This window comes from Rutidosis leptorrhynchoides, chromosome 11 (genome assembly GCF_046630445.1).
Source record: "Rutidosis leptorrhynchoides isolate AG116_Rl617_1_P2 chromosome 11, CSIRO_AGI_Rlap_v1, whole genome shotgun sequence".
In the NCBI taxonomy this organism is placed as follows: Eukaryota; Viridiplantae; Streptophyta; class Magnoliopsida; order Asterales; family Asteraceae; genus Rutidosis; species Rutidosis leptorrhynchoides.
Window position 1 is genome coordinate 87,607,395 of NC_092343.1, and position 23,395 is coordinate 87,630,789.

The following is a 23,395-nucleotide window of genomic DNA, read 5'->3' on the forward strand; positions in this document are numbered from 1 at the left end:
GAAAAGATGAGAGAAAAGAAAGTAAAAACCGGCTAAGATCAAACAATCTTTGTTGTTACCATTCGAGAAATTTAATCACCAAGGTCGCTTGCATGTCGTTGTACCAATTGTTGAGCCAAAAGAAGGAGCCAAGTGCATATGGCATTCCCTACAATTGAAGTATGCTCACAAGGTACAAAATGTGCGGGGCCATACTCGGGGGAGTATGCGCGCCCACAATAAAATCATAACGCTCCAGAGATATCAACAAATTCATACAAGTATCCATAAACATAATGATATACTCAACCAAACTACTTAATCAACACGATCACACTCAAAAGATAATCTCTACGCTTCAACAAACAAGCATACGATAATAACAATCATTGTCACACATGCATAATCCAACGAATCAATCATAACACAAATCAACGTCATATGCATAATAAACAATAAATATAAACATCACAAACCTAATTAGTATTGAATTATTACATGCACTGGCGGTACCAGGATTTTTTTTGACCGGGGGCAAAAAATATTTAAAACCGTAGCACTTTTTTTAGGCAAAATATGGAGGTTTTGGGTCAAAAATTGAAGGTTTTTAGGCAAATTATGGAGGTTTTGGAGCAAAATTTGAAGGTTTATAGGCAAAATTTGAAGGTTTTAGGGTAAAATTTAGAGATTTTTGGGCAAAATTTGAAGGTTTTGGGACAAAATATGTAGGTTTTGGGGCAAAAATTAAATCCACTGGGGGCAAAGTCGAAAAATTCAAAATTTTTACACTGAAAATTGCAAATCCACTGGGGGCGGCTGCCCCCGCTTGTCCCTTCTAAAAAACGCCCCCGATTACATGCCAAATTCAAATTCAAATTGTTTTATCCGGGAATCATGTGCTCTCTGGATTCAAATTCCTAACATCGCTACCAATAATCAAACACAAATTAAATTATTTTCAGCACCCAAACGAATTATCATGACCATCAACAAATAGTTCAAAAACTCCCAAACCATCCGCCCATGATTATTACTTGCCAAATATTCAAACAAAAGTTTCACAATTCAATGATCACAAACATTAACTAAACCATCAATAAAGGAGCGAGAGCACAACAATAAAATTTACCACCAATTATACCCTCCGTAGTACGAGCTTCTGGATTGGTTTGGGTTGGGATAATCCTCATAATTGGATGGCCTATTCCACTCGCTTTGCTCTTGTTGTTGTTGTTGCCTTAATCGCTCGAAATGCTCAAATTCCTCGGCTCTTCTGTAGGCTTCATTGGGGTCATAGTCAATTAGAGGTTGGCTTCTAGGGTGCTGATAATCATACGGATTGTAGGCGGGAGCAAAAGGCATGGGGGCATTCGGGTCCGCGTGGCTTAATTGGTCACAATGGACTTGCCATTGCGAAACCACACGGAGGCCTAAAAAGTTGTAGCGCGCCTCGTATTCTTGGTTGCCTTGGTTAATATTGATTTGACTAAACCGATTTGCTATCCAAGCTTGGTCATACCCCCCCCCCCCCCCCCGGGACACTACTACCTTGCCCTCCGCTACTCGATCCTATATTACTCGTTTCGTAACTGTACATCACCCTCTCCTCTTCTTCAACCTCATTCTCTTCCTCTATATTAATGTTTCCTAAATCAAACCATCTTCTCATATTGTTGTTTTGATCACGCTTAAGAATTTTACCTCCCTTGAAATCAACATACCCAAACTTAGCCATTTCATTAGCCTTATACCCCGAGATGTCAATCCCTAAATGATTCGCTATTCTAGTCACAAACACACCACCTATTGTACCTTTCTTCCCCTTAGTCCCAGTCTTATCAAAAAGATAGTTGGCTATAACGTGCGGGACATGGATGATTTCTTTGTTAAGGATTCGATCAGTGAGCCAAATGTCCAAATAGGACATTTTCTCATTGCTGTGAAAACGGTAGTTAACCGTGTTGGCAATGAATCGGGCTATGATCCGAAGGTGAATTGTCCTTGGGGTGTTGGCAACGGTTTTCCCCGGGGTAAAAGCTCCGTCGCTCATTTGGTGCCAAGCTGCAGGAAAGTTAAACTCTCTAGTGTTGGAAGTAGGAGTTTTGCATTCCAAAGGATGTTGGCTCTGTTTTTAAATTCGTTGTATATCCCTAGGGCCTTGATGAATTGAAGCATACTCATGCTTCGTTGTTGTCTTCCTAAGTAGAAAGTCATGTAATCTAGGTTGTCAATTGCGTCTACCCTAAAGTTGACAATTAGGGTGGAGGTGAACTCTAAGGTCGGGACAATATACACAGGCTCATTTAACTTGAAGATTGGAACCCAAGGGTTAAGTGACAAGTTCCCATATGAAACCTTAAAAAGGCCCTCAACCTCGTCGCTCATACAATCTTCATCAAGAAGAGACCAGTCAATATACTTCCCAGGGTAGAATTTGTCTTTAAGCCTAAGTTCTAGGCCCGATCTAAAATGCTCGTTCATCAAAATCTGTTGTAAACATGGGTCTGCCGAAAGTCTCCGGATGTCCTCCGGGATTGTTAGTACTTCTTCTTCTTCAACTTCTTGTTGAGCTGCAGGTCTTTTTCCCCTACCCTTGAATCCAGTGCTCTTTTGGCGTTTTGACCCACTTCCTGATGTCCCATGTGATTTCAGGGGTTCAATAGTCTGCAAGACAAAACAAACAATATAAACATTGTGGAGAGATATATGTTAGCACATAAACAGTTAGCCTTTTAACTTTTACCATCATCACCAATTTGATTCCAATAATTCACAACAAGTCTCATCATGCAACTCATGTCAACATTTAGCATACATGACTAAAACAGGTGCAATTAATCATGGTAAAGCATGAAATCAAACAAAGATAAACTTCATGTCACAATTTCAAATTCATTTAAAAGGTTGCACAATTTAGTTCATGCATTGAAATGTAAAATCATAAGCAGAATCATAAGCTAAGCATGCATTGTCATCAATTATTAAGTTTCACTAGGTCAAACATGGTTAACATGAACTAATCGCAAAAAGTCAACCCTAGTCAAAGTCTAATTCATTCAAATTTTGGCTAAGACAAAGAGCATTCATTAAATTATAGCAATTCTTCATGTTATAACATAAATATACTGCAAAACAAATACATCATCACTAATCACATGCTCAGATTGGTCAAACCAAGTCAAACTTCAAACTTATGAACCCTAATTTGTAAATTCAAATCATACAAGTATGAAAGATGGATTCAAAGCAAGATAATCATGGCAACCTATCAATTAAGCATTAACAACACCAATTAACGCTCCAATTTGGCTCAGATTTAAAAACCCCCAAATTGGATGCACCCTAGAAATTCAAAGTTGAAATCAATGTAACTAATCATGCAAATCATGTTAATAAATATCAATGTAGTGCAATTTGACCATTGACATCATTAATCAAGCATAATTTACAAATTAAGCATAAAGAGAAAGATAGTAAAAATCAACCAAATCATGTTAAAGAACGAACTAAAATGATAGATTCTTACTTTTTCCATGTTATATGTAGTGGATTTGCAAGAAATTAGATGAAATTTAAAGTTTAGGGTCGATTAGGGTTGATTAGGGATAATATAGCGCCTCACTTGGAGAGAAAAATTGAGTTGGGTGTGAAAAAGTGATGTTTTGGTCGTACAGATTTCTTAAGTAGCCAGGTGCAGCAGCGCCGCTTTTGGTACAGGAGCACCGCTCCTGGCAAAAGGGAAGCGTTGCTCTTGGAAGAAAAACGTCGCTCTAGGCGAAATTAAAGCGCTGCTTTTGAAAACAAAAGCGCCGTTCTTGGCTACTGTCCATTTTTGGTCCCAAAACCCAGGTTAAATCGTCGCTCTTGAAGCAGAAGCGTCGCTCTTGAAGATGAAAAGCGCCGCTCCTAGGACAAAAGCGACGCTTTTGTACCTGATTACAGTTTTTTCAATTTTAATCCATTTTGACCCATTCACAAACTATTTTTGCCGTTTTACGGTTTTACCCATATGCATGAAATGCAAAAACATAAAAATGCAACTACGAAAGTAATATCATACAATTCTAAATGAAATGCAACGAAAATAAAATTATATACACAATTGCGGAAAGTTTTTAACGAGTCTATCACCCGACTCCCCTTCCCTTTAGACTTCAACTAATCCCGGGGTGGTAAACTTCCCTTCCCTTTGAGCTAAGGGGAACATTTTCATTACCGCCACCACTTAACATTGACATTAACCAATCATTCATTACTTTGGTTTCATTGATTAACTCTTTAAGTTTTGCTTTTTCACGTTTGACAAGTTTGACACTAGGTGTTTTCTTAAATGTTCGTCCTTTTTAGATGTAGCCCGATGCACCCACCCAAACAATTTTCTCATGGACTTGTCAACAACGTCATTTTGATTATTGGGTTTTCCTTGAGTTCCCTTGGTCAATCCCCCGCCACCTTTAGTTGGTGAACCAACATGCTTTGTGCTTGTGATGCATTGCATACTAGCAATAACTTGTGGTATGGTCAATGGTATTGATGGTGCTTTAACACGTTTGGTTCGTATGCTCATGAATTTCCCTTTGTCCCTAAGAGTCAATTTTCCGGTTCTAAAGTCAAAGAAAGAATCCGCGGTTGCCAAAAATGGCCTTCCCAAAACAAGGGGTACAACCGGATCTTCCTTTATATCGACAATGACAAAATCAATTGGAAATTCCATATCCCCCACCTTAACAATTAAGTCTTCGGAAATCCCCACACTAGAGCTAATTGATTGATTAATTAATTTCACTCCCATTGTAGTGGGCGAAAGGTCACCTAGGCATAACCTTTTGTAAACGGAGTAGGGCATGAAGTTGATACTTGCCCCCGAGTCAGCTAAAGATGTAAGCATCTCTGACCCGTTCACATTACATGGGATAAGGAAAGGTTCGGGATCACCCATTTTTGGTGGTAGGTTACATTTCTTTAAAATCTCATCACACTCCTTTTTCAAGAAAGCGGTGGATGATAGTTCAACATCTCCCTTTTTGGCCATGAGTGTCTTCAAAAATTTCCCATAGTTGGGCATATTCTCAAGCACCTCCGCTAAGGGGAGTTTAACATAAATGTTTTCATTATCGGTTAAAGTTGACTTACAATCTACATCCTTTAGATGTGTAGGAGGTAATGGTTGAGGATGTGAGACCGGTGTCTTATTTTTCTCCTCGGTTGATGTAACAAGAATCTCGACCTCGTTCTTTTGCTCCTTTGTATTCAATAACGTTTCAACCTTTTTCTCTTTCTCAACCTTTCCCAATTTAATTCGCTCAAATTCACCCTTTTGTTCCTTGCATGTCGACTCGATAGCCTCCATGGACATTACACTTTTAACTTGATATGGAATAAACATTGCATCGTCCGAATCCTCCGAAAACTTGAATACCCCATAATCTATCGTATCGATTTCCAACGCTTCATCAAAATCAAATTTGTTCGCTTCAACGTCGAACGTGAAAACTTGAGGATATTCGGTTTGATCCTCTTCGATTGAATCAATCCAGTTCACTTAAGCATAAGTATTGTTGGAATTTGATGAACTCTCTTGATTGTGGGGTGGATTGGTAGTGTTTATCTTAATAGGAATAACTCTCGTGTTATTGTTGTTTTGGTTTTTGTTGTTGATGTAGTTGTTGTTTGGGTTAACTTGAGTGTTGAAGGTAAAGTTTCTTGTGCTCTTTCGGCAACTTGATTTGAAAGTCTCCCAACGGTGCTCTCAAGATTTTGGAATGAGGCTTGTTGGTTTCGTATTTGTTGCTTCAAAAGTTCATTCTCTTTTGTTAAAAAAGCTTCAGTTGATTCTACCTTCTTGATGTAGTTTTGCATGATTTCTTCTAAACTTTTTGAACGTTGAGATTGTTGAATATTTTGTTGAGGTTGTTGATTGTAACCTTGGTTATTTTGTGGTTGACTATAACCTTGGTTGTTTTGATAATTCGAATTGGCTTGGTTGTTATAAGGTTGATGGTTGTAAGGTTGTTGGTTTTGGTATTGAAAGTTGTTGTTTCGGTTTTGGTGATTGTTGTTGTTGTAACCTTGGTTGCGGTTTTGGTTTGTGAATCCGGGTGGTGTATTGGTTTGGCTGTTGAATGACACTTGTTTTTATTAGGATTGTAGTAGCCTTGGTTCGATGTTCCTCCCCGTTGATAGTTTTGATTACTCACGTAGTTCACATGAGCATCCGAATTCATGGGAATGTCATCTAGATCAACATGATTGCATTGAGTAATTTGAGGACAATTCTTTGTGAGATGAGGACCCTCGCATCGTTGACAACCCACTTACATTGCGACTATCGTTTGTTGAATCTTTTTCAACTCTTTTCCATACGTTTGAAATTGATTGTTCAAGCTTGCAAGCGTCACTTGACCTTTATCACTCTCAATTTGTGCTACACTTTTCCTTGTCAAATCTCGAGGTGAAGGTGCCCATTCGTATGTGTTAACCGAGATGTCTTCCAATAAGATTTCGGCCGCATTTGGTGATTATACATAAATACCCCACCAGATGAAGAATCAAGATATTGCTTCGTCAAAGCATTGCAACCCCGGTAAAATATGTTGATGTACTCCTTTTTCATTAAACCGTGAGGTGGGCAAGCTCTTAACATTTTCTTGAATCATACCCACACATCATACAAAGATTCATCACCCCGTTGGGTGAACCCATTAGTCTCCATTCGAAGTCGTTCGACTTTTGACGGTGGAAAGAAGTGATTGATAAACTCATTGGTTAAATCTTGAAAAGTTCTTATGAAATCGGATGGTAAGCTCCTTAACCAAATCTTCGCTTCCCCTTGAAGTGTAAAGGGGAATGCCCTTAACTTAAAAGCGTCATCGGTGACATCCTTGTATTTGTAGATATCACAAAGATCATTAAAGTGTTAGATGTGTTCGAATGGATTTTCGTCTATCATCCCTTGAAAGTATGTATCTTTGATCAACGTGAAAAAGTTACCCTCAATCTTCCAATTTTCCGCTTCGATTGGTGGCTTTGTAATAGTCGGTTCTATCATTGTTGGTGCAACTAATCTAGCGTTCTACATCGGCGTGTCGTTCGGATCATTCAATAACTCTTGATTAACAGGTGGACCATGGTTGATTGGATTACCCTCTTCATTGAGAATCAGTTGACCGGTAGGATCCATGTCTTCTAAACAAAATGGCAAAGCTTCAAAATTTTTCCTTACTACCCTTTCTTCTCTATGATTATAAACCCCGTGCACGTGTTTTTCCGGATCGGAGAATGGATGTGTGAACTCATGATCCTTGTGAGACCTTGTTTTTATACACCAAAGGCACCTATCTTTCAATTACAACACAAACACAAACGATTTTCCAAACAAAAATAATATATAAAACACGAAAAGTAACTTTCGTAAGGGTAAACCCCTATGAAAGGATCGAACAATCAAAAGTTTAAACCAAATACCCACCTAAGATAACCGCTCCCCTGCAGCAACGCCAAGAAAGTGATGATGGTGTTGTGCAATACATCTTTTACCCTCTAAATTTATATATGATTCAAACACTACAAATAAGCACACACAACTAACGAGCACTTAGAACCCAGTTATTATAGCACTTTAATGTGTAACATCCCGCATTTTTCCGTTAAATTATTTTAACGCCCGTCTTTTTCTTTTTAAATAATACCCTTCATATCTAGATTCGTATCCTTTGTTAAGTAACATTTTAAATATTCTCGTTATCGGATTTTTAATATCTCCCGTACTTCCGTGTAATTTAAAATAATTCGTTTGGTCAATTCACGCACCCGCAATCGAACGCGAGGGACTAGTTTCGCCATTGGAGCAAAGATGTGACTAGCTTGACTAGTCAACACCCACCTCCCCATTTTCCTTTTCATTTTCATTTCCATTTTCTTTCTATACTTTCCAATTTTCTCTCAAACACCACTACAAAGAATCATCATCTAAATTCGGATTTGGAAGCTTCAACCAAAACAAAATACATATTTGGAATCCTCTCTTCATCCTCTTCAATTTGATACCAACTTCATCTCATTTGGGTAACTTTCTAAAATCACTAATTTTATGTGTTCTTGAGATTTTTGAGTTATAAAGTTGTTAATTAGTGTCTATGGCTCATTGTGATGTCGTGTATGTAATTTGTATGCTCGATTCGTTGTTTTTGGTGTAACTAGTTCAATATGAAAATTACTTGCTAAATCCTTGATTTTGGATGATCAAATGTTGTTAGATTGTTAAAGTGCATGTTTTAAAAGTGTTACTAGTATCATTAGCTTCGTTTTGATGTATAGGTTGATTAAGGAAACTCCAAGAACATGATTAGTGATTTTGTGAACTTGGATTAGGGTTTGATAAGCTTTAGATGAACTTTTGATGCACCAAATGCTATGAAATATTGTAGATAAGAATTTTGTTGCAATGTGTGTATGATTACCTTCGAAACGGCATATCATACATGTAAATTGGTTGCCCGAATCATAAAATGCGTTTTAGAACTTGAAACTTTGATTATGAACGTTTAATGCGGTTTTTGGTTGTTGTTAGTGATGAATTGCTTGATGAAATGTGCTTAGTTGTTTTCCTTGTCAAATTACCTTTCTAATGATATAGGTTATGCGTTTTAAGTGTTTTCGGTGCATGAAATGTGTTATATTGTATTTTGATTCGTGACTTGGACCATTTTTCTGCAAACTGCATGATTCCCAGGTATTGCGCGCCACGCATTTACCCGCGCGCCGCGCAGAATCAGAGATCCCAGATGTTTGCCTTCTTGGTTGAGTTCTGACCAGAAATTGCACTTGGGTGCGCGCCGCGCAACCCAGTGCGCGCCGCGCAAAAGCCCCAGGCCACTCTCTTTTGTTTTTAAATGTCACAAAAATGTTTCCGCTTAACTAAAACTCCGTTTAACATGAAACTTGACTATTAGGCTCTTATATGACTTCTCGTCTTGGGAAAATTGTCGGATACCCGACCCGACCCCGTTGACTTTGACTTTGACCAAGTTTGACTTTTAGTCAAACTTAACCAAACGATTATACAATCGTTCTAACATACTTAACTACTTGTATCGTGCATGAAACTTGACAAATTGATTCACATGCTATATTAATCGAGTCGTAACGAGCCATAGGACTAATTGAACATCTTTGACCGTTTTGTGTTTACCGTTATTGATATAACCTATATGTTTAGGTCAAGGCTAGCTTTGTCTTTGCACGCGTTTACTCGTTGAAGTACTTTATTAACTCTTGCGCTCAAGGTGAGATCATAGTCCCACCTTTTCAACAACTTTTATACTTTTAAATCGTGGGCTGAGAAAACATATACTTTGTTACATCTTGTACTACTTACTTTTATGTTTTGAACACAAGTGTGAAAACAAACATTCCACGTGCGAGTTAGAACAAAAATGCCTCAATTCGATTATCATTAGTTACACTTGCAGGGTGTAAGCGAGAACTTATATTGTGTGGCCATACGGGTTTAACAAACCCTCATTTGGACGGTTCGCTACCGTTATGCGGATGAAATATATTTTTGTGTTTTAGTGTGGGTTCTAGCACTGTGTGATGGGGTAACGTTGGTTAAGTTTTGATAATTGAGTGCTCGCGTATAACAACACTTTTGGAATGCAAATGATTTGGATAATCTACGTTATGGAAATACAAAATCTTGTGGTTCAAAAACAACGTTTAATACTTACTAAACCTATGATTTCACCAACGTTTTCGTTGACAGATTCTTCTATGTTTTCTCAGGTTTTGAATGCTTAGTGATACATGCTTCCGCACTCTTTTGATACTTGCTTGGATGTCGAGTATACATGCATTTTGGAGCATCTTTTGAACTTATTTAAACTGTGTCGCATAGTTTTCATTTGTACTTATAACGTTGTAACTTAACTTGTGGTCAATTATCTTTGTAAACTTTGAAACAATCTTTACACTTGAATGGATGCGACATATTTTGGGTCAAACGTCTGTTTTAAAGACTTATGACCAGGTAATGGGACCTACGTAGCCGACGCCGTCACTTGACGATTTGTCGGGGTCGCTACAAGTGGTATCAGAGCCTTGGTTGTAGGGATTTAGAGTTCATTTGTGTCCACCCCGAGTCATAGGGTACATAGGTGAATCTAGACTACAACCGGCATATAGACTGAAGTAGGAATTACTTGACTATTTGTGCATTTATACTCGAACTCTTCAATCATATCTAACTCGTATTCGATCTTGATCTTACGTTGATAAATTTTGTTGACGCGCCACCTTGACTTTATGAGGTAATGTTAAATGCACATGAGAATCAGGGTAATATAATTTCCGGGATTATATTACGGTGATTCATATGGACATTCCGACATTATGACATAAAGAATTTAAGGCGAGTCAAGGAAAATTTTCTCTACATCATCATTCCCTATCATGATTAGTATTATTGAGAATACTAATCAACGATATTCTTGTGTCTTGAAGGAACAATGCCTCCCCGTCGCGGACCACGTAATGAAACTTCCGAACAAGCTTTTCAACGCATGATAGCCACCGCCATAGGTGCGGCTATGGCTAGTATCTCCTCCGACATCAATAACAACCACAACCACAACAACCATGGAGCCGGTAATTCAAACGAGGGTTGCTCCTACAAAACTTTCATGGGGTGCAAACCTCACACCTTCGATGGGACCGGAGGACCGGTTGTGCTCACCCGATGGTTTGAGCAAACAGAAGCCGTTTTTAGCATAAGCGGTTGTCGGGACCAAGACAAAGTCAAATATTCCACCCACACTTTTACCGGTATCGCCCTCACATGGTGGAATACGTATGTGCTGTCGGTGGGTATCGATGAAGCCCACACACTCTCATGGGCCGACTTAAAGAAAAAGATGATCACCGAATACTTCCCGCGCGAAGAGACCCGTAAGCTCGAACACGAACTAAGAACTTTAAAAGCGGTCGGGAATGACCTAAAGGCATATAATCAACGATTTTATGAGCTATCCTTGATGTGCCCAAACCTCGTGACCCCCGAACCTCTAAGGGTTGAACTTTACATGGATGGTCTTCCCAAGAGCATCAAACAAGGTGTAATGTCATCCAAACCCAGTAATCACCAAGAGGCCCTGAATATGGCCCGTCAATTGATCAAAACGGTAGACGAGATTGAAGTGCCGGCACCTAAAGCCGAGGATGAGTCGGGTGACAACAAAAGAAAATGGGAAGCCCCCCAATCGAGTAACTACAACAACAACTTTTCCAAGGAACCTCTCACCCCCGTCGGCAAGAAAAGTTATGCCGGGACACGACCCTTTTGCAACAAATGCCACAAGCATCATTTTGGTGAATGTGGCAAGCTAATTTGCCATCGGTGCAAAGGTAGTGGTCATATTGCCAAGTATTGTGGAAGTACCGCCCCCGTCACTCAAAAGGGGCCCGACGCACCAAAGCCGAGTATTTGCTACAAATGTGGCCAATCGGGTCATTTTAGGAATGAATGCCCAAAGAATAAAGCAAAAACCAACGCGCGCCGTTGAACTTACAACATCGACACCTAGGATGCCCGAGACGATGATGGACTAGTCACGGGTAAGTTTCTTCACAACAAACCGTATATTTCATACTTATTCGATTCGAGTACCGTTAGACGTTTTATAACCAAGGATTTGACTCGTGCTCTTTATATTCCACCTCTTTCCCCCAGATACTACTTAGACGATTTAAGTGACTGACGGAATATATTGTGTGCCTATAAATTTTATCGGAGGATATGCGTTAAGAAATTGGACTCGACACCTATAGAACTAAGGAACTCAAAACCTATTCATTAAGGAGAAATTGTTGCCCTACATTTATGTATAGATTATTGTGAACTAAGTAACTTTCGGTTGGAAACCAATACTCTCTTCCTCGTATCCATTACCTCATGATTATTTGCGTGGATCCCGTGTATTCCAAATCGACCTCCGTTCTGGTTATCATCAATTGGGGGTTAAGGGAGACGATGTCTCCTAAGCCATTTTCCGAGCTCGCAACGTTAGTTGTAAATCCCTCTTAGTACCGTTTGATTTATTTAGGACTCCGTCCGTATTCATGAACCTCCTAAACCACGTATGCAACTTATCTAGACAAATCTGTTATCATATTTATAGATGACATCTTAACTTATTCAAGTAAAGAAGGCAAACGAACAACATCATCATCTTACGCTCGAACTTTGAGAAAAGAGTAACTCTATACCAAATTCTCCGAGTGAGAATTTCTGTTAAACGAAGTCAAATTTTCTAGACCATGATGTTAATGGTCAAGGCATTACAATCAATCTCGAAATCAAGCCACACGTAATCATGAAACTCTCTCAACTCAGACTTGTATTCGTAAAATCTTAGATCTCGCCTGTTATCACCGAAGATTCATTTCTGACTTTTCTCGTGTTACCCGACTTTTAAACTCGTTAACTCACTAAGGGAAAACTCTAAACCTCTCCGTGTTTGAACCTTGAGCGTGATTCTTCACACCAACATTTCTAGTTAAAATCGTATAGCAACAGATGGAACTCAAACATGGAAAATATTTCTACATGAACGCCGAAAGGCATACTCTCTCGACTCAAAATTAACGTAACTAAAATTCGTTATTTTGCACGAAGAATTCGAATACTAAACTGTAGATCCGATCAATCTTCTCGTCATCACGTACCACACTACATACCTCTGTTATTTCACCGTCACCATCTGATATTACTGGAATTTAAGATAACACACAATCCAACGATACTTCACTCTTCTTTGACTTAACGTCCTTGTGTTTCTGATAATCGGCCAACTATTATTCAACCCCGAACTATACAACTACGTGTACTACCTCGTTTCTCTTTCAGACTTCAACTTTTGACAACTAGAGGCACGTTATGGCAACCTCGAGATGTAAACTCATCCTATTCTAAGTCCTCATTTCACTACTATCTTTACCGTTCGCATTTCCGTTTAAAGAAACTCCTTGTAACATTTCTCCATGGATAGAGAAATTCCTCATATTACATTAGTATTCGCCACGAGGGTGAATAGTCCTAACGAACATTTTTTGAACCCTAACTAACTTGTTCAAACGTATCTTAAGAGATTCTATTCCAACACGGTGTATCTTTGTCAATTATTCCGTATTGAAATACTCGTTTCACTTCTAGTTTTACAAGGAACCTTGGGAACCCGCTTAGACATGAGTACCGCGTACCACCCACAAACTGACGAACCGAACAAACGAACGATTTACGTCTTGGAAAGACATGTCACAAACTCGTATTGTCACCTTTAGTAGATCACTCTTACAACAGTAGTTACCACTCGTGTGTTCACGCGCACTTTCCGAAACCCTATATGACCGCTAATGTCATACCCCTGTTCATTTAACCAAAGCATCAACCACCGAAATCTGAACTCCATCAAGAAACAACAATTGAAATCATTCAAATCCGAGGAGGGCTCGAGACGATCCGTAGTCGCCAAAAGAGTTATACCAAACTTAGATGAAAACCTCACAAATCCCAGTGTGTAACCGCGTAATATTGAGAAACCGCACCTTGGAAAGGTGTAATCCATTTTGGGAAATCGAGAAAGGCTATAGCCGCAATATTGAACCTTTTGAAACCTTGGGGCGTATTGGAACCGCTTCCTACCGTTTAGAACTTCCGACTCAATTAAGTTTCCGTTTACCTTACATTTCGTGTAACAAACATAGAAACGTGTCCTGCGGAACAGGAACGTGCAATTCTTCTAAATGCACCAACTATTGAAGACAAACTTCTCTTCATAGGAAACCAGTTGAAACCGGGGATCGTAAAAATCCAAATTCATGAGAACACTCAAGGACGTACCTTCACTTATTCATAGCATTGACATCTCCGGTCTCGAGTGAGAGGCATCGATTATTATTTTCCAACTAAATTTCGGGACGAAATTTCTTTTGAGGTGTGGATAATGTAACATCCCGCATTTTTCCGTTAAATTATTTTAACGCCCGTCTTTTTCTTTTTAAATAATACCCTTCATATCTAGATTCGTATCCTTTGTTAAGTAACATTTTAAATATTCTCGTTATCGGATTTTTAATATCTCCCGTACTTCCGTGTAATTTAAAATAATTCGTTTGGTCAATTCACGCACCCGCAACCGAACGCGAGGGACTAGTTTCGCCATTGGAGCAAAGATGTGACTAGCTTGACTAGTCAACACCCACCTCCCCATTTTCCTTTTCATTTTCATTTCCATTTTCTTTCTATACTTTCCAATTTTCTCTCAAACACCACTACAAAGAATCATCATCTAAATTCGGATTTGGAAGCTTCAACCAAAACAAAATACATATTTGGAATCCTCTCTTCATCCTCTTCAATTTGATACCAACTTCATCTCATTTGGGTAACTTTCTAAAATCACTAATTTTATGTGTTCTTGAGATTTTTGAGTTATAAAGTTGTTAATTAGTGTCTATGGCTCATTGTGATGTCGAGTATGTAATTTGTATGCTCGATTCGTTGTTTTTGGTGTAACTAGTTCAATATGAAAATTACTTGCTAAATCCTTGATTTTGGATGATCAAATGTTGTTAGATTGTTAAAGTGCATGTTTTAAAAGTGTTACTAGTATCATTAGCTTCGTTTTGATGTATAGGTTGATTAAGGAAACTCCAAGAACATGATTAGTGATTTTGTGAACTTGGATTAGGGTTTGATAAGCTTTAGATGAACTTTTGATGCACCAAATGCTATGAAATATTGTAGATAAGAATTTTGTTGCAATGTGTGTATGATTACCTTCGAAACGGCATATCATACATGTAAATTGGTTGCCCGAATCATAAAATGCGTTTTAGAACTTGAAACTTTGATTATGAACGTTTAATGCGGTTTTTGGTTGTTGTTAGTGATGAATTGCTTGATGAAATGTGCTTAGTTGTTTTTCTTGTCAAATTACCTTTCTAATGATATAGGTTATGCGTTTTAAGTGTTTTCGGTGCATGAAATGTGTTATATTGTATTTTGGTTCGTGACTTGGACCATTTTTCTGCAAACTGCATGATTCCCAGGTATTGCGCGCCGCGCATTTACCCGCGCGCCGCGCAGAATCAGAGATCCCAGATGTTTGCCTTCTTGGTTGAGTTCTGACCAGAAATTGCACTTGGGTGCGCGCCGCGCAACCCAGTGCGCGCCGCGCAAAAGCCCCAGGCCACTCTCTTTTGTTTTTAAATGTCACAAAAATGTTTCCGCTTAACTAAAACTCCGTTTAACATGAAACTTGACTATTAGGCTCTTATATGACTTCTCGTCTTGGGAAAATTGTCGGATACCCGACCCGACCCCGTTGACTTTGACTTTGACCAAGTTTGACTTTTAGTCAAACTTAACCAAACGATTATACAATCGTTCTAACATACTTAACTACTTGTATCGTGCATGAAACTTGACAAATTGATTCACATGCTATATTAATCGAGTCGTAACGAGCCATAGGACTAATTGAACATCTTTGACCGTTTTGTGTTTACCGTTATTGATATAACCTATATGTTTAGGTCAAGACTAGCTTTGTCTTTGCACGCGTTTACTCGTTGAAGTACTTTATTAACTCTTGCGCTCAAGGTGAGATCATAGTCCCACCTTTTCAACAACTTTTATACTTTTAAATCGTGGGCTGAGAAAACATATACTTTGTTACATCTTGTACTACTTACTTTTATGTTTTGAACACAAGTGTGAAAACAAACATTCCACGTGCGAGTTAGAACAAAAATGCCTCAATTCGATTATCATTAGTTACACTTGCAGGGTGTAAGCGAGAACTTATATTGTGTGGCCATACGGGTTTAACAAACCCTCATTCGGACGGTTCGCTACCGTTATGCGGATGAAATATATTTTTGTGTTTTAGTGTGGGTTCTAGCACTGTGTGATGGGGTAACGTTGGTTAAGTTTTGATAATTGAGTGCTCGCGTATAACAACACTTTTGGAATGCAAATGATTTGGATAATCTACGTTATGGAAATACAAAATCTTGTGGTTCAAAAACAACGTTTAATACTTACTAAACCTATGATTTCACCAACGTTTTCGTTGACAGATTCTTCTATGTTTTCTCAGGTTTTGAATGCTTAGTGATACATGCTTCCGCACTCTTTTGATACTTGCTTGGATGTCGAGTATACATGCATTTTGGAGCATCTTTTGAACTTATTTAAACTGTGTCGCATAGTTTTCATTTGTACTTATAACGTTGTAACTTAACTTGTGGTCAATTATCTTTGTAAACTCTGAAACAATCTTTACACTTGAATGGATGCGACATATTTTGGGTCAAACGTCTGTTTTAAAGACTTATGACCAGGTAATGGGACCTACGTAGTCGACGCCGTCACTTGACGATTTGTCGGGGTCGCTTCATAATGTAAGTATTCTTATCAAGTTCGTCCCAAGAGAGCAGTGTAAGTCGAATATTTGCAACTATCGATTGTCCTAGAGTTTGTTTAATTGGGGGAGGGGGGGTTGATTGATATCAACTAACAACTAAAACTTGCACAATTAAACAAACTTAAACTTAACAAGTAAACTAGTAGCAAGAAACAACTAACGAAGTATTAAGACTTAAATCAAATTAACTAAGAAGTGTTCACTTATCTAATCCTCTTCATGCTTGGCTTGCCCCATTTTGCCTATTTTGCTATCTCATTCGTTGTCGAACTATTAAACGTTTAGCATCACTACTAAATCTCAAATCAAATAACACTCCGTGAATTCACATAAGCATTGTATTCTAGGATCGAGTTAAGCATGATTTGGTCATTGAGATTGAGCTTGGGTTAAAATCACTTAAAACCCCTGTAACATCCCGCCTTTTTCCGTTAAATTTATTTTTAACACCGTTTTTTTTTAAATAATACCTTTCGTTATTTAAATTCGTAGTTTCCGTTGACTAACGTTCATAATAATTCCGTCATTTAATTATAACATCACTCGTTTACTCGAGGGTTTTTAAAATATTCGATCAGTTAATTCCCGCACCCGACTACAAACTTGAGGGACTAAACTCGCCAAAGAGCCAAACTAGTTGACTAGGTCAACTAGTCAACTCCATCCTCCTCCATTCATTTTCATCTCCACCATCTTCATTACTTCCATCTTTTCTCTCAACCTTCAAACAAAAGATTCATCATATAATTTCGATTTAGCAAGCAAACATCAAAACAAACTACATATTCTTGATCCTCTCATCATCCTCTATGATTTGATACTAACTTCATTGATTTTGGGTAACATTTCTAAAACTCTAGATTTCTTTAAATTCGTGTTTTTGACTTGAAATATTGTTAGTTAGTGTCTTTGGCTCGTGTATAACATGAATATATGATTTGTATGCTCGATCTTGATGTTTTGGTGTAACTAGCTTGAAAATGAAAAGTGTATGCTTAATCTTTGATTTTGGATGATCAAATGTGTTAGATTGTTAAAGTTCATGTTTTAAAAGTGTTACTAGCATCATTAGCTTCATGTTGATGTATAGATTGATTAAAGAAACTTCATAAACGTGATTATTGATTTTGTGAACTTTTGGTTAGGGTTTGATAGCTTTAAAAAGAACTTTTGATGCGTTGAATGCTCGTTAATGTTATTAATAAGTGTTTAATTGTATTACATGTTTGATTACCTTCAAAACGGCATATCATATGTATAAATTGGATTCCCGGAACTTAAAATGCATTTGATGAACTTGAACTTTGAAAATAAACCTTTATTGATCAATTGACGAGTTTTCGGTTATTGTAATTGATGTTTTTGCTTGGTGAAAAGTAGTTAGTTGTATTCCTTGTCAAAATACCTTTCCAACGATATAAGATACTTGTTTTGGATGTTTACAGTTTAGGATTTATGGGTATTTGAAGTTGGATTCGTGCTTGAGTGTGAAAACTGCCAGAATTCTCTGCACAGGTAATAGCGCGGCGCGCCATATACCCGCGCGGCGCGCCAAAGTGGTCTGTCCAACTTTGTCGATTTTTGAATAATGTTTGCTATGCTACACACCCCCGATCAACATGAAACTTGGACAACATGCTCATATATGATTTCTAAGCTCATGAAAATAGTTCGGGACCCGACCCGACCTCATTGACTTTTTCATTGACTTTGACCAAGTTTGACTTTTAGTCAAACTTAACTAAACACTTATGCAATCGTTCTAGTCTTTCTTTTATACTTGATTCTTGCATGAAACTTGACAACGTGATTCACATACTATACTTTTCGAGTCGTAACGAGCCATAGGACTAATTGAACACATTTCACCCGACCTTGTATCGTAACCGGTTAATTTATACAACTTACTTGTTTAGGTCGAGGCTAAGCAACTATCATGCACACGTTTACTTGTGAAGTACCTTTATACTCGTGCACCCGAGGTGAGATCATAGTCCCACCTTTTCAACAACTTTTATTCTTTTAAATCGTGGGCTGAGAAACATATACTTTATATACATTTATACGGTTTATACTTTCATACTTTGAATACAAATGCGAATACAAGAGCAAAGATACATACGAGTTAGAACGAAAATCCTCAAGTTCAATTACCATTAGTTACACTTGTAGGGTGTGAGCGAGAAATTATGTTGTGTGGCCATGCGGGTTTGACGAACCCTCATCTGACGGATGAAACGTATTTTCGGTATATAGTGTAGGTTCTAACACTATTATGCAGAGGTAAGATTCAGTTAAGTTTTGGTAATTGGGTGCTCGTGATACAGACAACATCTTTTGGGATGTATACGCTTGATATTCACTTTATACTAAATCTTATGGTTTACAAACACATCTTTAGAGATGTATACGCCTTGATACTAAACCTTGTGATTCAAAAATATACTTTCACAAATACATTTATGATCTCACCAACGTTTTTCGTTGACAGTTTTCTACATGTTTTCTCAGGTTCATACTTGGCTACTTGATACATGCTTCCGCACTCTTTGATTACTTGATTGGAGTCAACCATGCATGCATACGCTAGGGATAGCACTTTTGGATTCAAACTTTTGTTTATATACTTACGCTATTTATAGCAACTGTGTTTTTAAACTAATTATGTCGCAAGTTATTTCATTTATACTTTATGACTTTTGTAAACTTAGACTTGTTGTCGAACGGTTTTGTAAACTAAACTTGCAAGTCTTGTACCTTTCAAATGAATGCGACATAATTTTGGTCAAACGAGTCTCATATAGGGACTACGACCACGCAACGGAACCTAAGTTAACGGCGCCATCAATAACGGTTTTGGTCGGGTCGTTACAAGTGGTATCAGAGCGTTGGTTGTAGGGAACTAGGACGTGCATTAGTGTGTCTAACAGAGTCGTTAAGACGCATTAGTGAGTCTAGACTACAACCGGATAGTTAGCATTTGCATTCTGACATACATTTGCTATAGATAGCACTTACTTGACTACTTGTGCATTATACTTGAATCATTCTTAGGCAAACTTTTTAATGGTACCCAACCTTCATCATACGAACTCGTATTCCGCCACTTTTTGGTAACACACGTAAATTCATGATTCATACACGTATGGATGACGACGACTTCATTAGTCACAGTTGTTCGGGAACTCTGTCTCCCGGATTGTTATTTGCCACCGTTTCAACTTACTATCGGTTTCCCACTGGTGTTTCTTACTATCTACTGTTTGGTGTTACTACCATCACTACTCTAGGTGAGTATCGTCATCAACATTTATCACTACGGTTGCGTGCTACTCGTTATCATGACTCGTTACTCTTTTCATACCTGAATACCTTATTGTTTGACTCGAACCACATTGACGTGAACAATCATTTATACACTTCCCTCGGGGAACGCTTCTTTATAGTTGCACTAATTCTTTCGATTCAATACGAGTCACGTTAGAGACGTCGTTACACTTTGTTTATTTTAAACTTCACGATTACACGAACTTGAATCTATAGAGTGATGTGGGAATGGAGGTATGAGTTAGCGTAATATAACGACACTCGATCAACGTGGTTATATTACGGTAAGACATACCAAAGTTCTAGTGACATGTGATGGTGGTTAGACTCGATCAACCTAAACACCACCATGTGCCATGTACATGACTTCATCCTTTCATGTTTGGACATCTGAAAACTCCGAAAGTACTGACAACCACCATACCAGGGACACATCTTCGATTATTGTCGAACTATACTTATGCTTCCGAATGAATTACCGATTCCTTTTGACTTCAACCGTATGTTACACATGTATACTATCTCGTCCTCGCACAGTCTTATTGACTAACTACAATTTACTCGTTATGCTCGCATCGAGGCGGAAACTTCTCTCGCCTTACACTCGTAATTCTGGTTCAGGAAATCTTTTATTTTAAATTCTCAATGGAGAGAGACTCTTCACGTTATACTAGTATTCGCCTCGAGGGTGAATAGTCTCGACGAACGTATTTGGAAACCGATAAATCTTCCGCGACGCGAATTTTCTTGAGAAACTTGTCCTAACAAACTTGTTCAAATATACCTTACGGAATGTACTTTGTTTCGGATCGAGATCCTCGTTTCACTTCTAGATTTCGGAGTGCCTTATAAAAAGCCTCGGAACCACGTTTAGACATGAGTACCGCACATCAACCACAACCCGACGGACCGAGCAAACATACGATTCAATCCTTGGAAACCGTAATACGAATTTGTGTTATCAACTTCAAATTTACTTGAGAAAAGTTTTTGCCTTTAACCAAATTCTCTTACAACGATGGTTATCATTCAAGTCTTAACGTCACACTTTCGAGGACCCGTATAGCCGTAATTGTCGTTTTCTTAAATTGTTGAACCGAAGTAGGTGACAAGCGAACCACCGGACCCGAAATCATTCATGAAACAACCGGAAAATTTTTCAATTCCAAGAAAGGCTCAAGGCGGATCGTAGTCACCAAAAGAACTATGCCGATGTTAGACGTGAACCTCTCGAATTCCAAGTGGGTAACCGCGTAACGTTAAAGTCGCACCTTGAAAAGGTGTAATCCGTTTCGGGAAACGTAGATAGCTAAATCCGCGATATTTTTAGTCCTTTTAAAATCCTGGGGCGTTTTGGACCCGTTACTAGCCGTTTAGATTTTTCAACTCATTCGAGTCTCCATTCATCCTAAATTCTACGTATCAAACTTAAAGGCATGTCTTGCGAAACAAGAACTTGTTATCCTCTTCGATGAACTTACTATCAACGATAAACTCCACCTCATAGGAGGACCGATTGAAACTATAAATCGTGAAACCAAACTTTAAACCAACGTAAAAACCCCGACTGTCAAAGTTCGTTGAAATGCCCAAGGAAGTACCTTCACTTATTCGTAGAATTGGCAACACAAGATTTCGAGGAAGAAACAACGACTACTACTTCTAACTAAATTTCGGGACGAAATTTCTTTTAAGGTGTAGGTAATGTAACATCCCGCCTTTTTTCGTTAAATTTATTTTTAACACCGTTTTTTTTAAATAATACCTTTCGTTATTTAAATTCGTAGTTTCCGTTGACTAACGTTCATAATAATTCCGTCATTTAATTATAACATCACTCGTTTACTCGAGCGTTTTCAAAATATTCGATCGGTTAATTCCCGCACCCGACTACAAACTTGAGGGACTAAACTCGCCAAAGAGCCAAACTAGTTGACTAGGTCAACTAGTCAACTCCATCCTCCTCCATTCATTTTCATCTCCACCATCTTCATTACTTCCATCTTTTCTCTCAACCTTCAAACAAAAGATTCATCATCTAATTTCGATTTAGCAAGCAAACATCAAAACAAACTACATATTCTTGATCCTCTCATCATCCTCTACGATTTGATACTAACTTCATTGATTTTGGGTAACATTTCTAAAACTCTAGATTTCTTTAAATTCGTGTTTTTGACTTGAAATGTTGTTAGTTAGTGTCTATGGCTCGTGTATAACATGAATATATGATTTGTATGCTCGATCTTGATGTTTTGGTGTAACTAGCTTGAAAATGAAAAGTGTATGCTTAATCTTTGATTTTGGATGATCAAATGTGTTAGATTGTTAAAGTACATGTTTTAAAAGTGTTACTAGCATCATTAGCTTCATGTTGATGTATAGATTGATTAAAGAAACTTCATAAACGTGATTATTGATTTTGTGAACTTTTGGTTAGGGTTTGATAGCTTTAAAAAGAACTTTTGATGCGTTGAATTCTCGTTAATGTTATTAATAAGTGTTTAGTTGTATTACATGTTTGATTACCTTCAAAACGGCATATCATATGTATAAATTGGATTCCCGGAACTTAAAATGCATTTGATGAACTTGAACTTTGAAAATAAACCTTTATTGATCAATTGACGAGTTTTCGGTTATTGTAATTGATATTTTTGCTTGGTGAAAAGTAGTTAGTTGTATTCCTTGTAAAAATACCTTTCCAACGATATAAGATACTTGTTTTGGATGTTTACGGTTTAGGATTTATGGGTATTTGAAGTTGGATTCGTGCTTGAGTGTAAAAACTGCCAGAATTCTCTGCACAGGTAATGGCGCGGCGCGCCATATACCCGCGCGGCGCGCCAAAGTGGTCTGTCCAACTTTGTCGATTTTTGAATAATGTTTGCTATGCTACACACCCCCGATCAACATGAAACTTGGACAACATGCTCATATATGATTTCTAAGCTCATGAAAATAGTTCGGGACCCGACCCGACCTCATTGACTTTTTCATTGACTTTGACCAAGTTTGACTTTTAGTCAAACTTAACTAAACACTTATGCAATCATTCTAGTCTTTCTTTTATACTTGATTCTTGCATGAAACTTGACAACGTGATTCACATACTATACTTTTCGAGTCGTAACGAGCCATAGGACTAATTGAACACATTTCACCCGACCTTGTATCGTAACCGGTTAATTTATACAACTTACTTGTTTATGTCGAGGCTAAGCAACTATCATGCACACGTTTACTTGTGAAGTACCTTTATACTCGTGCACCCGAGGTGAGATCATAGTCCCACCTTTTCAACAACTTTTATTCTTTTAAATCGTGGGCTGAGAAACATATACTTTATATACATTTATACGGTTTATACTTTCATACTTTGAATACAAATGCGAATACAAGAGCAAAGATACATACGAGTTAGAACGAAAATCCTCAAGTTCAATTACCATTAGTTACACTTGTAGGGTGTGAGCGAGAAATTATGTTGTGTGGCCATGCGGGTTTGACGAACCCTCATCTGACGGATGAAACGTATTTTCGGTATATAGTGTAGGTTCTAACACTATTATGCAGAGGTAAGATTCAGTTAAGTTTTGGTAATT